General features: G+C 52.0%; 1 pseudogene; it reads left to right on the top strand.

The window, feature by feature from the left end:
- The first annotated feature begins 975 nt into the window (after positions 1 to 975).
- On the top strand, positions 976 to 2155 carry LOC132348780 (large ribosomal subunit protein eL6-like; annotated as a pseudogene).
- Positions 2156 to 12425: the final 10270 nt, after the last annotated feature.

The following is a 12425-nucleotide window of genomic DNA, read 5'->3' on the forward strand; positions in this document are numbered from 1 at the left end:
CCACGCGCTCTGGAGCCCCCACAGCACAGCTAGAGCGAAGCCCGCGCACCACAACGAAAGATCCCGCGTGCCTCAACAAAGATCCCTTGTGCTGCAACTAAGACCCGACGCAGCCCAAAAAAAAAAAAAAAAAAAAAAAAACTCAAAATGGATTAAAGACCTAAATGTAAGACTGGAGGTCATAAAACTCCTAGAGGAAAACATAGACAGAACACTATTTGACATAAATCATAGCAATATTTTCTTGGATCTGTCTTCTAAAGTAAAGGAAATAAAAACAAAAATAAACAAATGGGACCTCGTTAGACTTTAAAGCTTTTGCACAGCAAAGGAAACTATCAACAAAACAGAAAGACAGGGCTTCCCTGGTGGCGCAGTGGTTGAGAATCTGCCTGCCAATGCAGGGGACACGGGTTCGGGCCCTGGTCCGGGAGGATCCCACATGCCGCGGAGCAGCTAGGCCCGTGAGCCACAACTACTGAGCCTGCGCGTCTGGAGCCTGTGCTCCGCAACAAGAGAGGCCGCGATAGTGAGAGGCCCGCGCATCGCGATGAAGAGTGGCCCCCGCTTGCCGCAACTAGAGAAAGCCCTCGCACAGAAACGAAGACCCAACACAGCCAAAAATAAATAATAAATAAATTTAAAAAAAAAAAAAAAAAAACAGAAAGACAACCAGCTGAATTGGAGAAAATATTTGCTAATGATATGACCAATAAGGAGTCAATATCCAAAATATATAAACAGCTCATACAACTCAACATCAAAAAAACAACATGATTTTAAAAATGGGCAGAAGACCTAAATAGACATTTTTCCAGGGAAGACATGCAGATGTCCAACAGGCACATGAAAAGATGCTAAACATCATTAATCATCAGAGAAGTGCGAATTAAAACCACAATGGGATATCACTTCACACCTGTCAGAATGGCTATCATCAAAAAGACCACAAGTAGCTCTTTCCCATCTTGCAAGATGGCAGATAAAAAAGCTGAGAAGCCAGATACTAAGGAGAAAAAACCTGAAGCCAAGAAGGCTGATGCTGGTGGCAAAGTTAAAAAGCTTAAGAAGGTTAAGAAGGGGAAGCCCCACTGCAGCCAAAACACTGTCCTGATCAGAGGAATTGGCAGATATTGCCAATCGGCTATGTATTCCAAAAAGGCCGTGTACAAGAGGAAGTATTCAGCAGCTAAATCCAAGGTTGAAAAGAAAAAGAAGGTGACGGTTCTTGTTACTGTCACAAAACCAGTTGGTGGTGACGAGAATGGTGGTACTGGAGTGGTTAAACTTCGCAAAATACCTGGGTATTATCCTATTGAAGATGTGCCTGGAAACCTGTTGAGTCACGGCAAAAAAACTCTTCAGTAAGCACATGAGAAAACTATGCGCTAGCATCACTCCTGGGCCCATTCTGATCATCCTCACTGAGCGCCACAGAGGCAAGAGGTTCATTTCCCTGAAGCAAGGTGAGCTTGCTACTTGTGTGACTGGGCCTCTGTCCCTCAGTCGAGTTCCTCTGTGTAGAACACACCAGAAGTTTGTCATTGCCACCTCCACCAGAACTGATACCAGTGGTGTGAAAATCCCAGAACATCTCACTGATGCTTACTTCAAGAAGAAGAAGGAGAGGACTTCCCTGTTGTCCACTGGGTAAAATTCCACGTTCCCAGTGCTGGGGGCCCGGGTTTGATCCCTGGTCGGGGAACTAGATCCCGCATGCATGCCGCAACTAAAGATCCCAAGTGCTGCAACTAAAGATCCCAAGTGCTGCAACTAAAACCTGGCACAGCCATAAATAAATAAATATTTTTAAAAAAAGAAGAAGAAGGGGGACTTCCCTGGCTGTCCAGTGGTTAGGACTCTGTGCCTCCACTGCAGCGGGCACGGGTTTGATCCCTGGTCAGGGAACTAAGATCCTGCAAACGTGTGCTGCTGCTGAAAAAAAGAAGAAGCTGCATAAGCCCAGGCACCAGAAGGAGAGATCTTCAACACAGAGAGATAGAAATACAAGATTACAGAGCAGTGCAAGGTTGATCAGAAAGCTGTGGACTCACAAATTCTGCAAAGAATCAAAGGTGTTCCTCAGCTCCAGGGGTACCTCTGCTCTGTGTTTGCTCTCACAAATGGAATTTATCCTCACAACATAGTGTTCTAAACATCTTATAAAGAGCCTAATTAAATAACTGGTCCATTAAAAAAAAAAAAAAAGACCACAAGTAACAAATATTGGTGGATGTAGAAAGAAGGGAACCCTCAGGGAATTCCCTGGCAGTCCAGTGGTTAGGACTCCGCGCTTTCACTGCTGAGGGCCTGGGGAACTAGGGTCCCACAAGCCACTTGGCGTGGCCAAAAAATAAAAAATTAATTAATTAATTAATTAAAATAAAAAAGAAGGGGACTTCCCTGGTGGTCCAGTGGTTAAGAATCCGCCTTCCAAAGCAGGGGACACGGGTTCAATCCCTGGTCGGGGAACTAAGATCCCACGTGCCGTGGAGCAACTAAGCCTGTGCACCACAACTACAGAAAAGCCCACATGCTGCAACGAAGAGCCCATGCGCCACAACTAAGACCCAACGCAGCCAAAAAAATTAATAAATTAAATAAAATAAAATGTAACATGTATTAAAAAAAAAAAAAGAAGGGAACCCTCGTACACTGTGGGTGGGCATGTAAATTGGTGCAGCCACTGTGAAAAATGGTATGGAGGTGTCTCAAAAAACTAAAAATACAACTACCATATGACCCAGCAATTCCACTCCTGGTTATATATCCAAAAAAAAAAAAAGGTACATGTACCCCAATGTTCATAGCAGCATTATTTATGATCACCAAGATATGGAATCACCAGACGAATGGGTAAAGATGATGTGGTGTATATATATGATGGAATATTACTCAGCCATAAAAAGGAATTAAATTCTCCCCTTTGCAACAACATGGATGGACTTGGAGGGTATTATGCTAAGTGAAATAAGTCAGACAGATAAGGACAAATACTATATGATATCACTTATATGTGGAATCTAAAAATTAAAACAAACTAGTGAATATAACAAAAATGAAACAGACTCACAGATATACAGAACAAACTAGTAGTTACCAGTGGGAAGAGAGAATGGGGAAGGGGCAAGATAGGGGTAAGGGATTAAGAGGTACAAACTACTGTGTATAAAATAAATAAGGTACAAGGATATATTGTACAACACAGGGAATATAGCCAATATTTTAAAACAACTATAAAAGGAGTATAAGCTTTAAAAACTATGAATCACTATGTTGGACACCTGTAACTTACATAATATTGTACATCAACTATATCTCAATTTTAAAAAGATTAAAAACAAAATTTTCTACTAAAAAAAAAAGTTGCAAACAGATTAAAATCCCATTTTAGGTGAACAGTGACCTCCTGGCCACCACTCCGAGCAGGGTCCCAACCCAAGAGGTCCCTCTTAGCTCACCTTACTTGGGCTTAGGCCTCTAGTGACCCTGACCAAGAGAACGGGTCAGGGAGGGGCTAAGCATGTGGGGAGGATTGGGGGGATAACTGGCAGAGGGATGAGTTGGGAAGTAGAGAGGCTCCAGAGGGCAGCAGGGAGGGGAGCCTTGGCAACCGTCTCCACCAGACCCCGGAGCACACCCTACATAAGCTTGGGAAGGCAACCCTGAACCTCGGTTCCCTGCCTGTGAAATAGGCGACTAATACCTTCTTCACAAGACTGTCATGAAAAGTAATTAAACATGAGGCTCAGCACAGGAGTAATTGGAAGTGAACTTGCTTCTTGGAAGCTCAAAGTAGCACATTCCCCATTATTACTGGTGCAGGCGGAGGCCATTCTGCTGAGTATCTTCTGCATGCCAAGAGCTCCAGCAAACCAACTAGACGTGGGGAGGTGGATGGTGAAAGATGCCCTAGCCGGGCCCTCCAGCCCACTGCTTCAAGGGAGCCGGGCACAAATCCAAGCTTTGGAGGCAGCAGACCCGAGCGTAAAACCTGCCTCTGCACTTACTGTGTGACCTTAGGAAAAATCACTCTTATCTCACAGAGATTGTTTTCTTCTCTATAAAATCAGATAACACTTTTGACCTCATGGGTTTGCTGTGAAGACGAACTGAGAACACAAAAAGCATTTAGTCGAGTACCCGATACAATGTAAGTGCCCAAATAATAGTAGCTATTATTTAAAAAACTCTCTTTTCTCTCTCTTACTCTCCCTGAAACTGCAACCAGGGACTTATTTACTGCAATATGTCCATTCATTCATTCACTCCTTTATTAGTTCATTTATTCATTTCAACATTTATTAAGACGGACGATGTTCTAGATCCTGGGAACACAAGACTAGGAAATCATTAAAGCAAGAAAAATATCTGTATTTTTTCATTGCTGTATCCCTAGCCCCTAGGCTTTAAATAAATAATGGCCATATGAGCAAATGGTATTAGCTATTTTCTTGAGCACCTATTACATGCCAAGTGCTAAGCTAAACCTTTTTTTTGGGGGGAGGGGGCGCCATGCAGTTTGCGATATCTTAGTTCCCCAACCAGGGATTGAACCCGCACCCTCGGCAGTGAAAGTGAGGAGTCCTAACCACTGGACCGCCAGGGAATTCCTAAGCTAAGCATTTTGTCTGCATTATTGCCGTGTATCCTCAGAACAGTCCTAGAGCATAATGCCTGTAATAAAGCTCATTTACTGATGTTTATGTAAAACTGAGGCTCAGAGAGGTTAAGCAGGTTAGAGGACCAAAGTCACAGGTAGGAAATGCTGGCACTCAAATTCAACGTACTGCCTCCACTAATGACTGAATTATTTTTTATCATCGTTATCATTATGCCTGACCTCCAGAGGCTTATAGTCCAGTGAGGGTCCAATGGCCTTTTCCTCCTCGGACTTACCCCAGAGGGGCCCTTGGCATGGCCACACACTTGGGCAGAGTTGGGTTCAAATCCAGTTTTTCATCTCTGGCGAGTTACTTAACCTCCCAGAACCTCAGCTTCCACTTCTGGGTAATGAGGTTGGGTGGGCGTTAAATGAGAAAATGTGTTGGAAATGCCCAGCACTTTGCCCAGTGTACCAGAGTCGCTTGATAAGTGTTATTCTCATTATTTTCTCCTTCCTCCCTGCCCCCTCGGACCGCTGTGTGGGAACCCCCTGTCTGCAGGCAACCAAGGGTGCAGAGGACGCCGCACTCGGCGGTCGTCCTTGGCGGCAACGCCGAGCACTGCCTCCAGGGGGCGCCACCACACCGACCACCCCATCCCCCCGCCCCCCGGGTCCCGGGGGTTGCTGTTCTCACCGCGGCCGCGCGGGGTCGTCTGGGCCCGGAGTTTTCAGGGGCCGAGGGCGCGCGGGCGGCGGGGAGGTCCGAGCCCGAGATGAATCAAGGATGTTCTTCGGGAATCACAGTGATAATAATAGACAATAATAATAGTAACGGCACCGGATCCAGCAGTCATCAGCTGTTACCGATTTAAGAGGCGCATTCGCATGCTGCGAGGGAGGTTGCGGGACTCAAGGGAAGGAGCCAGGCTTAGTCTCAGGCTGCGTTCTAATCCAGAGAGCCCACTCTCGCGTTCCGCTCTGTAGCCTTGGGCCTCTCTCAGCCTGCTTCATCAGCATTCAAATGGCACCATAATAATATAGTTCTTTTTTTTTATTATTAATTAATTAATTTATTTATTTTGGCTGTGTTGGGTCTTCGTTTCTGTGTGAGGGCTTCCTCTAGTTGCGGCAAGCGGGGGCCACTCTTCATTGCGGTGCGCGGGCCTCTCACTATCGCGGCTTCTCTTGTTGTGGAGCACAGGCTCCAGACGCGCAGGCTCAATAGTTGTGGCCTCACAGGCCCAGCTGCTCCGTGGCATGTGGGATCTTCCCAAACCAGGGCTCGAACCCGTGTCCCCTGCATTGGCAGACAGATTCTCAACCACTGCACCACCAGGGAAGCCCAATAATATAGTTCTTGAGAGGAATAAATGAGCTCCTGGAGAGCTCATCCGAGAGCGACTTGGGAACGTGCATTTATTGTCATTCTCACCCCTACTCTGTGAGGGAGCTGTTATTAAGTTCCCTTTACAGCTGAGGATCCTTTGGGGGGGCCTTTCCCAGGCTCCCTGCGCTGGGTCTCTCTCCTAGCACAGCCCACAGGCCAGTCCAGGAGCTCACCGCCTAAACCCACCACTCAGGAGTGTCTCCTCTCCTCTCTGGAGGTGCAGGTTCTACTTCAGACCCTCAGGCTCCTCTGGACACTGCCTTTCCATGCCTAGGTAACGGCTCAGGCCAGTAGACTTCCTCTGGCTGGTCCCACTACAAGCCCCCTCTCCATGCCTACCTACCTCTTCCAAAACCCCATCCAGTCACCTCCTCCAGAAAACCTTTCCTGGGCTCTCTCTCCCCAGGTCCACAGCCTTTGCACATGCTGTTGCCTCTAACTGGAACATACTTTCCCTCAGCCCTAAAGCCTGTTAGGGCACAGCTTAAATATCACTTCTTCCAGGAAGTCCACTTCCCCTATGCTACTGCAGCCCCCTGTGCTTCTAAACAGGTTGCAGCATAGGGGACTGCTTATTTAGTGCTTCATCTACCACCTTTACATAGTGATGCCTCTGAAAGCAGAAACCACACCTATTAAAGGCTCCATAGCATCCCAGAGTGGGGCCCAGCAAATGGGACAAAGTGAATGTTCAGTGAATGCATGTCCGTTGAATGAGTGATTAGACCCGACTGGGTCCACTCACAGAGCCTTCTCAAGAGCCTCAGCTCAGAGGCACATGCCTAGTCACAGAAACAGAGGCGACAGTCATGCAGAGTCACATGCAAGCATAGAGTCACAGTCATACACAAGAGGCACGTGCACAAAGTCGCATTCATCTGTGCTCATTTCTGCTTCTCTGTGTCTGGGTACCTTTGTGTCCTAGGTATGTATTCAGTCTCTTCTATTGTGACTTGGGGTCCCTGAGAACAAGAATTGGGTCTCCTTTCCTAGCCTGGTAGCCCCTAGGGAGAGTGAATTGCCTCCATTGGACTGGGGATCCCAGGGGAAGTGTATGTCTCCCCAGGTAGTTTGGGGAGCTGGGCCAGGGAGTGTCTTCCCTACCAGCCTGGGTGCTCTTGGATTATGCTGTCTCCCACATCAGACTTGGAGCCCTTGGGATGGGGCCATAGCTCCCCCACTAGCTATTCTTGGGCCCTCAGGACAGACTGGGTCTGATTAAGCTGGGTACTCCAGGAGCAGAGCTGAGCTGGATCTTCCCCATCAGATTGGTGGCTCCTATGGGCATGGCTGTGTCCTCCCAACCCCTCTCCACCCCTGCCACCTGCCCACCCGCCAGGCCCTCCTCCCACCATGGTACAGTGACTGGGGCTGGATTGGGCTGCTGGGGCTTTGGAAGCAGCAGCAAAACTAACAGCAAACCTGGGAGAGGCTGGTCCTACAGGATCCCCTAGGAGGTGACGGGATCAGGGAGGCTTCAGCAGTGGGGGACCTGGCCCAGTGCAGGGTATCTGGGCAAGTCCTTCACGTGTCTTCCATTCATTCACCAAGCCCGTCCCGAGTCCCTGGGCCTGGCCCTGCAGCCACCACGTCTATTATCTTGTTGAATTCTCTCACCGGTCCAATCCTGGGAGGTAGGTGTGATCATCACCACGTTTCTAGGTGAGGAAACTGAAGCTCAGAGAAAAGCAGTGACTTGCCCTAAGTCACATAGCTGGGAAGTAGCAGAGGTGGGCTTCCCACTGCACAAGCTGCTTACTTCCTTCCAGCCCAGGTTTGAGGAACACTGGGGAGGTAGAGTTAGCAGGGTGCAGTGAGTGTGTGTGTGTTTCTGGCTTGGGCCTGTGGAGCTGGCTACGGAGATGGGACTGCCGGGAGTGGGAGTGCCTGGTAGGGAGACCGGGAACGGTGAGGAGAGGCAGGTTCCACAGGCAGCTGGCCAGGGCAGGCAGGAGGCGGGCCAGGCCTGGAACCCAGTCTTCCCAGTTCCCAGCACCAGCATCCCCTCCCCAGTCGGCTCCTGGCACTGGAGTCCTGGTTTCAAGTCCCATTCATCATCTGACCCCTCTCTGGGCCTCACTTTTCCCATCAGAGGAACCAGGGCAGAGATCTGGTGGGGACCGTGGCCGGCACTCCTGCTCCTTTAAGCCTTTCTCCGTGGAGGGTGTGGCCGGCTGCAGGTGAGCGGAGTTGCCACATCAGCAGGGTGAGCCCCGCCCCATTCCCTCCCCCAGCTCCAGAGGGAGCCCCAGAGGACGGTGGGAAGTGGGTGGAGAGAGAGCACTGAGCCCAGCCGGCTGGAAGGGGGCGGGGCGGCCGCACGGGTGAGTAGGGGAGACGCGTGTGCATGTACCTGACCGTGCTGTACCTGATGGAATGTCTGTGAATGCTTCAGATCATACAGGAGTGTGTACACAACGTGTGTGGCTTTGTGAGCATGTACTCAAGTGTGCAAGACTGTGTGCAAGAATGTATGAGTGTCCCTGAGCGCGTCTTTGTGTGCCCCTGTGTCTGCGCGGATAGCTTTGGGTTTGCCCTTTTGTCTGTGTGGACGTTGTGGACAGGTGCTCGTGTGAATATGTCTCAAGGTGTGGATATACTTGAAGGTAAAAACGTGTGTGGATGAGTTTGTGAATGTCTCTGAGCGTGTCTTTGTGTCTGGGGGTGACTCTGAATGTCCTGAGTGTACAGGAGTATGTGAATGTTTCCAGGGTGCCTTCGTGTGGCCACGTGGACAAGGGCGCGTGTGACTGTGTGTGTCGCGAGCAGAGGCCTCTCAGGTTAGGTCTGAACCTTTGTGAGTCCACATTGAGCAGCCTCCTCCCACTGACCCCTGACCCTTCAGAAAAGCCCAGCCTCTGTGCCTCGCTCCTTCATGGTTACTCACCTCCCTGCCACCCCTGACCCCCACCCATCCACCTCCTGCCTTGAAGGGCAGTCCCTCTCTTGTCCAGTTTCCCTTCTTCCCACCCAAAGGGAGTCTCAGTTACTTCCTCCAAGGAGCCTTCTGTGACCAGAAAAGGAACCCTAACATTAGCTAAGCAGTTGTACCTCCACTTGACAAATGAAAATGTGGGCTCAAAGCACTGCAGGTCCCATGGTGGGCACATGAATTTGACCCCATGACTCCTACAACTCAGGATAGGACCCCTGGCCTCCTCCAGACCCAATAATGGTCCCAGTCCAAGGCTCTGAGGAGAAAGGGAACTGACATTCGGGGACCCCCAGCCACTGGCTTGGCTGTTCCTGTGTTGTCATTTCATTCGCTCCAGTCTTGCTCAGAGAGGTGAGGCAGCTTGCCCAGGTCACAGTCAGGGAGTAGCTGAGTCAGGATTTGAACCCAGGTCTCTCAAGCTCTGGAGCTCATACTTTTAGGGACAGTGTTGAGGGGTGAGGGGTCAGTCCAGGGCTGACTGGCCATTAGTCCCCGAGAGAAAGGCAAAAAGGTGATGAGACATGAGTAGAAATGAGGAAGGTGGCTTGAGACGGTTCCCATGTGGCATCACACCCAGAGCCGAGATGACACTGTCTCACATGAGCCCTGGGGGCTGAGCCGGACTTCCTGTTCTAACCCGAGTCTGGCTCCCTGTCTCGGGGCTCCCTCCCCTGGACTGAGCCACTGGGTTGAGGGAAAACGTGACTAAGTGGGCCCGCTTGAGCAAACTCCCTGCTGGCTGGTCACAAGTGTTTGAAATTCCACTGTCCCTCTGACCTCTGTCCCCTGGAGGCTCCCCTTTTAGACCAGAACCCCCGGCTCCAGGGGAGGTATCTGGAGCCACCTCACAGACTGAGGGAGTCTGATTGGAGTGAGGGTCTCAGATTGATGGAAGTCCTGGATGCCCATCTGGAACAGGGATGGGAGCAATGAAACAGGACAAAGGCCCAGAGGGAGTGTGGAGGGTGGACCCCTGGGGAGGCTGAAACGGGCTCTTCACCACAGCCTCACTTCACTCTCCCCAACAGCCCCTGGGGTAGGCTTTACTTCCATATTTCTAAGGAGAAAACTGAGACTCTGAGAGGCAGATACCTGGTAAAACAGGACTCAAATCTCATCTTTGGAATTCAGGTCCAGGGCTCTTGCTACCATTTGTGGCTTCCTCTGGATCAGCTAGGAGGAGGCCAGAGAGGCAGGGATGGAGAGGCGGTGTCCCTTTGGTTCCTTTGGATGAGAAGGACCAGGGGAATGCTCACCCTCTGCTTCAGGAGATGGGGCTGAAGGAAGACGGGGAGGTGCCCCTCCCCTGGGACCTCACACGTCTCCACAGGTGTTCAGGAAGCAAACAGCTCCCCTGACCTGGAGTCTCATCTTGGCCACAGCTGCAGGCTCCCACGTCTGGTCCCTAGAGTCACAGAGGCTCGGTCCTTCTGGGCCTTCACTGCTGTCTTGCCTGCATGTCTTGCCTGCCGAGACTCCTTGCTGGGCTTGGCTCCTGCGGCCTCATGATACTGCGCGTGGCTCTCTCTGAGTCGCTCGCTTACTCCCTGAGAGAGGATCTGCTCGTTCAATGACTCTGACTCCTGGAGGGCAGTTTCCAGCCAGACCACTTCATGGGCCCCTGGCCAGCTGAGTGAGGGCCAGGCCCACCTCTGGTCCAGTTAGGGGCAGGGCAGCGGGGCCACTCGGTTCAGAGTATAGTGACCTAAGAAACCTAAGAAAGGACTGTGGGCGAGCCAGGCATCTAGAGCATAAACTACCGCCTTGAGTCCAGACCCTGATTTCAACTGCTTCTATGAAGTTGGGGACAGTGCCTTGTCATCTCTTTGCTCCTAGTGCCCCACACAGGGCTGGCAGGGCTGAGTTGTGGCAACTGTGTTGAGGCACAAGTGAGTGAAGTCAACTAAGGAGCCTTGGGGCTCTGGCCAAGGCTGTGGCTGTGCAGTGGGGCCTGCAATTCCTATGCCCTTGTCCAGGACACTCAAGATCACCATCACCTCCAACCTCCCTGGACTTGGGTCTCCCTCCCATGGGTCTGCTTCTCTGTGTCCTGGAGACGCCTGGAACACCCGGTGGCCCCCCCTGCCACTCCAGACTCAGGGCTGTAAGCCACAGCCTCTCTGCCTGTAGGTCTGACTCTGTGTCCCTGACCCTGGAGCTCACAGCCTTTCTCCCTTGCCCCCGCACTGCCTGGGTGTCTTTCTGTTTCCGGCCTCCATGTGTGGCCCTGCCCGACCCTGGCCTGGCCTGAGCGGAGGGGTGGAGGGGATGGGAGGGTGTGCACAGTGCAGCTTTGTTCAGGGGATCGGGTTGGGACGGATGCCTGCTCTTCTGTTCCAGCGCCTGGCCTGAGTCTTGGCAAGCCAGAGGGGGAGCTGCCTCTCTGCAGCAGCAGCATCTCAACATCCGTGCCACTGGCAGAACGGGCCCAGAGCCACCATGGAAGCTGACCAAGAAGGCCCTTAGCTAGGCTCTCCTTCCAGGCTATTACTGATCCCTTTTCCTCTGGCTCCTCCATCTCACGACCTGGGCCCTGGGCCATGACAAAGCCAAGGATGTGGCTGAAATGGGTATACCAGAGACTGGGTAGACGCAACACTGGTCTCAGGGCTGCAGTTTGCAGTGGCTCATCCAGGAAACGAAGGTTTACCAACAAGCCTCCATTAGGGAGATAAGGAATCAGTGAACGGTTGGGGCTCAGTGAAGGGATGGGGCTCAGTGGGGGGATGGGGGATCTCAGTGAAGGGATAAGGGTCTCGGTGAGGGGGATGGGGCTCAGTGAGGGGATGGGGCTCAGTGGGGGGAATGGGGGCTCAGTGGGGGGGATGGGGGCTCAGTGAGGGGATGGGGGCTCAGTGAGGGGCCTGGGGGCTCAGTGAGGGGATGGGGCTCAGTGAAGGGATGAGGGTCTCAGTGACGGGGATGGGGGCTCAGTGGGGGAGGATGGGGCTCAGTGGGGGGGATGGGGGCTCATTGAGGGGGATGGGGGGTCTCAGTGAAGGGATGGGGGCTCAGTGAGGGGGATGGGGGCTCAGTGAGGGGCCTGGGGGCTCAGTGAGGGAATGGGGCTCAGTGAGGGGGATGGGGGCTCAGTGAAGGGATAAGGGTCTCAGTGAGGGGGATGGGGGCTCAGTGGGTAGGATGGGGCTCAGTGAGGGGGATGGGGCTCAGTGAGGGGAATGGGGGGGTCTCAGTGAGGGGGATGGGGCTCAGTGAGGGGAATGGGGGGTCTCAGTGAGGGGAATGGGGGCTCAGTGAGGGGAATGGGGGCTCAGTGAGAGGGATGGGGCTCAGTGAGGGGCCTGGGGGCTCAGTGGGGAGGATGGGGCTCAGTGAGTGGGATGGGGGCTCAGGCAGGCAACACCAAACAGTCCTCAGCAACAAACTGTGAGGCCTTAGGGGCTAGGGAGCCAGGGCTGAGAGCAAGGCCCTGGAAGCCAGTGAGAGGGAGTTCTGACCTGGGGCCATGGGGGACAAGAGAGCCTTCCCAGGTTTTC

Source organism: Balaenoptera ricei, chromosome 1 (assembly GCF_028023285.1).
Source record: "Balaenoptera ricei isolate mBalRic1 chromosome 1, mBalRic1.hap2, whole genome shotgun sequence".
NCBI classification, from domain to species: domain Eukaryota; kingdom Metazoa; phylum Chordata; class Mammalia; order Artiodactyla; family Balaenopteridae; genus Balaenoptera; species Balaenoptera ricei.